This window comes from Budorcas taxicolor, chromosome 1 (genome assembly GCF_023091745.1).
Source record: "Budorcas taxicolor isolate Tak-1 chromosome 1, Takin1.1, whole genome shotgun sequence".
In the NCBI taxonomy this organism is placed as follows: Eukaryota; Metazoa; Chordata; class Mammalia; order Artiodactyla; family Bovidae; genus Budorcas; species Budorcas taxicolor.
In genome coordinates, this window is record NC_068910.1 from 115,317,507 (window position 1) to 115,323,480 (window position 5,974).

Genomic DNA, 5,974 nt, shown 5'->3' on the forward strand with positions numbered 1-5,974 from the left:
AACGGAAATTTACAGTTTTTAAAACTATTAAAAAGAAGGATGTTCTACTAATTGATGTTCTAGTAATTTTGCTGGTGAGCAAAATGCTGTACAAGTAAGACCATATTTCAAGTGACATTTGCCTGAAATGATATTATCTGTGGTTACATTATGATATTATGACCAGAATCAATAGTTCTATGTTATATAAATAATTAGAATTTTCTTTTAAAGCTTCTGTAACTTGATTTTAAAAATAAGTGGGCGTAATGTAAAATTGTGGTAGTAAAAAAATCAAACCAAATTTGGTAGTAAAAAACAACAAAAATCTTGACTATTTTTTGATAAAAGTTGAGAAATGTTTATTCTGATATATCTTATGATATATTTAGATCTCATATACATCTGTCTATTCACATATACAGATAAATTTGCTCACAGAGTATCTACATATACATATAAAATATGTTCACTCAGAGTATGGGTATGGTAGTTTGTTTGCTCAACTAAATCCCATTTATACACTGTCTCTTTTCTTGAAATGAGCACTGTATTCATATATGACACTTGCAGTATGTCTGTGTTATGTGTTTATGTCTATGTCTGCATAATTGTGCATTTATATATGGGAAAAGATAAGTGAGAACTCTTATTCACTATGTTTTGGTGCCCCATCTTCTTGGAGACCCTTGTTATTTAAAAATTAAAAAATACAGGTCTCTGCCTGCAAGCAACTTACAACATTAACAAATTATTTTGGTAATAATAAATATAGTACTTATCTTAAAGATATGATATGTTTGGTTTTAGCATTAACAATTATTTAAATGAAGTTTTACTGCTTTTTGTGTTGATAACAGTCAACTGTTAAATTATGTTTACTTAAAATAAGAGACTTTCAACTTGTCTAGTTGCTATGGGAACTACATTCTTTTGTTCACTAGATTAACCTATGCAAGAAAAGAAATGGCTTAGGCAGTATATACTTAGTAATAAAATTTGGAAAATACTGAATAGTATTAAAAATGCCACCCATAATTATTTTACCAAACATATTATTAATATTTTGAGATGTTTCCCTTTTATTTCACGGCACATATGTTTTTGCTGTGGTAGAGGTATTTGGATCATTTGCACATTTTTGCATCACTGTTTTCCAGTTAACATTATATTATACTTTTTTCACTAAAGTTTTACTTCCAAAAGAAACACACACACAAATCACATAAGATTACATGTTCTTTAAATATCATTTTGCCATCTTGCATGTTAATGCCTTTAAAACAATCTGTGATAAAGTGCATTTATATTTCTTCTCCAACTGTTCTTTATAACACATTTTCTCTCAAAATTCGCCCCATTCTCTATCTCAGAATCCATTTCACTTCCTCACTTACCATATTGCCATATATGGACAGGCTTTTACAAGGTTTACTCACGGTTATGTGTCAGACTAACTTCTAACGTAAACATACTTTTAGAGAAATGATCTGCGGTGGCTATGTCCCACCTCTATTCTTCTCTGTTCCTATATCCCTCTCTTTGATTGTTCTTTGACTCCAACTTTCATTCACTTACTCATTTCGTGAATATTCATGGAGCATTTTACAAGCCAGGTGTTGTGATGGACTCTAGATTCTAATGGTGAGCAGAGTACAGTTTTGACAGTCAGTTACAATACAATGTGATAAGGGCCAACTGGCATAAATAGAAGGTATTTCGGCAGAAACAGTGAAGGCAGTCAGTCCTGTCTTACGGGATCAAGAATAGCTTTCTTGAGAACATGGTTTTATCAACTGAAATACTGCCAGCTCTGGATATGACTGATGGTCAGAAAAGGAAGATCTAGTTATTATATAGAATTTCCTCAAATGTGAATTTGGTAACTCAGGTAAATTCAGAACTTTACTTTCTACAACTGGGATAACACAAGGTGTTAAGGAAAAGGTAATCAATATCTCATCAAAGATTAAGGCATGGAAGGAACTGGGCAAATTCATTTAGCCACAGATAACCGCCTCAGCAAACTGTTCCATGCATAGGCTGCCCAATCCATAGTGCCTGATGGGCATAGCAAGCTCCCATGAACATATGTGTTCATTAATAGCAGGTGGTTTAGCCTAGTGGGTTCAGCAATGTAGCAGAATTCTTGACAAATACTGGACATTAGGAGAACTTTCTCTACATAGGAGAACAGAGGACAGGAAGTGTGGAGACAGGATACAGAGCCAGGAAAGGAGCACATCCTTCAGCTTTGAATTCAGTAGACTTCACTGCCAGATAGAAAACCACTGGTATCTAGAAGAATTAATGAACAACTGAATCCTAGGTGAGGAAACCCAGGCTGAATTCTAATAGTCTGGCTCAACATGAAACATATGGAAAGCCAAATTTTTGGGGAAGGGGACATACTTCAAGTATTAGCTGTACTGAATTGGTTATGCGGTTAGGAATATTCTTTCCTCCCCAAATAAAGGAATGCTTGCATACACACCAAGTTCTTTTTCTCCGTCTGTAATCCTTCAAAATAGAAGCCTATACTATCAAGTTTCAGTATTATTTTCAATAAAATGCTATTGAACGATCAGTTCTCTGACAATAAAAAGGAAAATTTATGCAGAAAAATATTGTCAGAGAAACACACTGTCCCACAAGATTCCCAGTTTTATTAAATTAGAGGAGCCAGGATCTTTACAAAGCAGATTGTTGGGCTTCTGAGAAGTGTCTGGGGAAGAGCAGGTCTGTGATATTTTTACTGGTCTGTGAGCTCTGATGGTAGGCGTTGATTTTGTGGATTCATGACATAGAAGCTTAGAAACTGAGTCAACTTTTGAGACCAGTTCTCTCCTTAAGTTCTGTTATGGTAAATCATTTCTGCTGATGGTCTTCAAAAAAGAATCTGAGAAAGACACAGAAATTCCCACAGATTATTTATCTCAGGAATTCAGTTCCTGACTCAAGAATCCCAGTCTATTAAGCAACAGGCAGAAGCTGCCCAACGGCATCTGTGACTCTTGTGAGCAGTCAGATGCATGAACTTCCTCTGATCAAGAATTTCCCCTGACCTTGCAATCTTCTTGAAGTTCTTTATTTTATTATTGTTTATAAAAACAAGTTGCCCAATGAATATTATGTTCAATATAAAATATTTCAAAGGTTCAGATTAAGTACAAAGAGAGAGGAAATATCTAACTGTTATTACAAAGACTTTTAAAATTTAACATGGCAGGGATCTAAGTTTTCTGAAAGTCAGTATTTGTAAGATTAAAACTCCCCAAAGCAGAGCAGAGTATCTGAGACTCCTATATTTTGGGGGAAAATATTTTGGACTCCTATATTTTGAGGGGACTATTCCTTTACCTATAAAATTATTCAGAGAAGTGAAGTGGAATTGCTACTGACCTGAACAGCAAGTGGATATTCTACTCTTGAGTTTCAAAGGCTAGTTTAGTTTCTAGCCAAACCTATATAATCATTAGGAAAGTGATAGTTGCTCAGTTGTATCCCACTCTGTGCGACCCCATGGACTATACATTCCATGGAATTCTCCAGCCCAGAATACTGGAGTGGGTAGCCTTTCCCTTCTCCAGGGGAACTTCCCAACCCAGGGATCGAATCCAGGTTTCCCGCATAGCAGGCGGATTCTTTACCAGCTGAGTCACAAGGGAAGCCCAATCATTAGGAAAAGGCTATTTCTAATATCATTGCTCATTTATACAATGGAACATCATGCTTTCATTATGAAAAAAAAGGTAGTTCTTTATTAATTAATATGAAACAATATTAAAGATATATTAATTAAAAATAAAATTAAACTTCATAATGAGTGATGGTGTGCCTATATTTGTGTTAAAAAGGTAGATCTATCTCTGAATGATCTATAGATAGATAAGATATATACTTGTATATCTGGATGATTTTTCCAGTAGAGTATATGAAAAAACTCATAACTGATGACAGTAGGTCCTCCAGGGTAGACTGGTAGAGAGGAAGGTTGGGGAGGCTGCAGAACATGGGTACGGGTGGATGGGGAGGGAGGAAGACTTAATTCTTATTTCACTGCCTTTTTTATTACATAAATGTATTTCTATGTTTATTAAAAACTTGTTGAACATATCACTTCATATGCCTTATGAAATGGTATAGACTTTAAAACTTACTCCTTTCCATATGATTGTTATATGAAATCCAAATATTTATTTAACATTGAATTTATAAATTAAGACTGTTATTTGGCCATTTCCAATATACTACATATTTATAGAAACTGGATCAATAGAAGACTGCAATGTAGACTTGGGGAATACCATAGTAAATTTATCCATTTTTTCAGGGTAAAAAGTATCTATAGTCTTAAAAGTTATTATTTAGGAATTTAAAACTTTCTTATAATTCTACACTATATAGCCATCCTCTATTTATTTTCCATGTTTTAGACTATTGGGCATTTCGATAAACTTTAATACAACCATCACTTGTTCTGCCAAGCAGAAGTCTCCTGAGAATATCACCCATAACCCAGTCTGAAAAAGCTGTAAGACAACAATTTTATTCCTTTTGGAAATGCAATATTTACTGGGTGTGAATAGCTTCTCTACAGTGGTTGATGACCTTGACTATGTGAATGAAGAGATTTGTAATGTACATCCATTTGCTTATTTTTAATCCCCTGAAGAAAAATATAGTATTTTAAGATCTCATCATTATTCATATAGATAATTACAATTTAATATTCAGAGTAATTTTCAGATAATTCTTTATGATAGTCCATGAAAGTAGGCTATTCATAACTCCTAAGAGACTGACCACTTTCTGAATTTATATATTTAAGAATGCATTTCTCTTCTATTATTTAAAGTCTTCTTATTTTAGAATCTGCAAAAAGGAGATGGAACGTTACTAAAGGAATTTTATCTCATTGTGGAAGACATGATGAAGTGTCAAGAAACAATGTTTCATTGGAAATATTACCTGAGACTTGACAGATAAAAATATGGCATGGCACTGAGTAAGCAGATGAAAGGGAAGTGGAGGAGGTTTGACTGAAGTAGTCTTTATTCGGCTAATTTTTTTCCTTTATTTTTGACTCTAGGCATTTAATCTCATTTTTGATTGCCTAAGCATACCCGTCTTTCATGAGTCTTTAGTTTATGCTACAACTTGGGCTCAAAAGTAAGTTGCATTATAGTAAGGTTATAAAAAACACATATGTAACTGATTTTTATAAAAGAAAAGAAAACAAAAACAAAAGAAAATTTCACACCAAATACACTTACATAACAGTTCCACTTCTAAAGTAACTGTCAGTGTTTGAAAAATTGAATATGCTCCTATAGCACCTTTTACTGGCTTTGAAATATTCCAAAAGAATAGTGATCTGATTGTCCCATAAGGGACTCAAGCTAAAAATATCCAGAATTAAATTCAGTATTTTTCTCTACTCATGCGTGAATGCTCAGTTGCTCTGTGTTGTCCAACTCTTTGCGACCCCTTGGACTCACCCACCAGGCTCCTCTGTCCATGGGATTCTCCAGGCAAAAATACTGGAGTGGGAAGCCTTTCCCTTCTCCAGGGGATCTTCCCAACCCAGGGATCTGACCCAGGTCTCCCACATTGCATGCAGATTCTTTACCAGCTGAGCTGCAAGGCAGCAGTTTTATAATTAGTCTCCCTTCACATTATCAGTCTTTTCACCTAAAGTCCATTCCCCACAAACTTTTTCTAAGATACAAATATGATCATGCTGCTTCCTTCAAATGACTTCTTTATGAAAAGCTCAAGGCTTTTAAACAGCTGACACTTGCCTAAATCTCCATGCTCAAATTGTACCCTGTTTTCTCTCTATACTATAAACTCTCAGGCATAGTACACTCACGACCTCTGCTTTTCTTAATAAGACAATTTTTCTTATGAATTTGTGGAATTTAAAGTGTAGTTGGGCAAACAAGAATCCTAAGAAAGAACTTCTGCGTGTATCACAGAGCAGTGAATAATT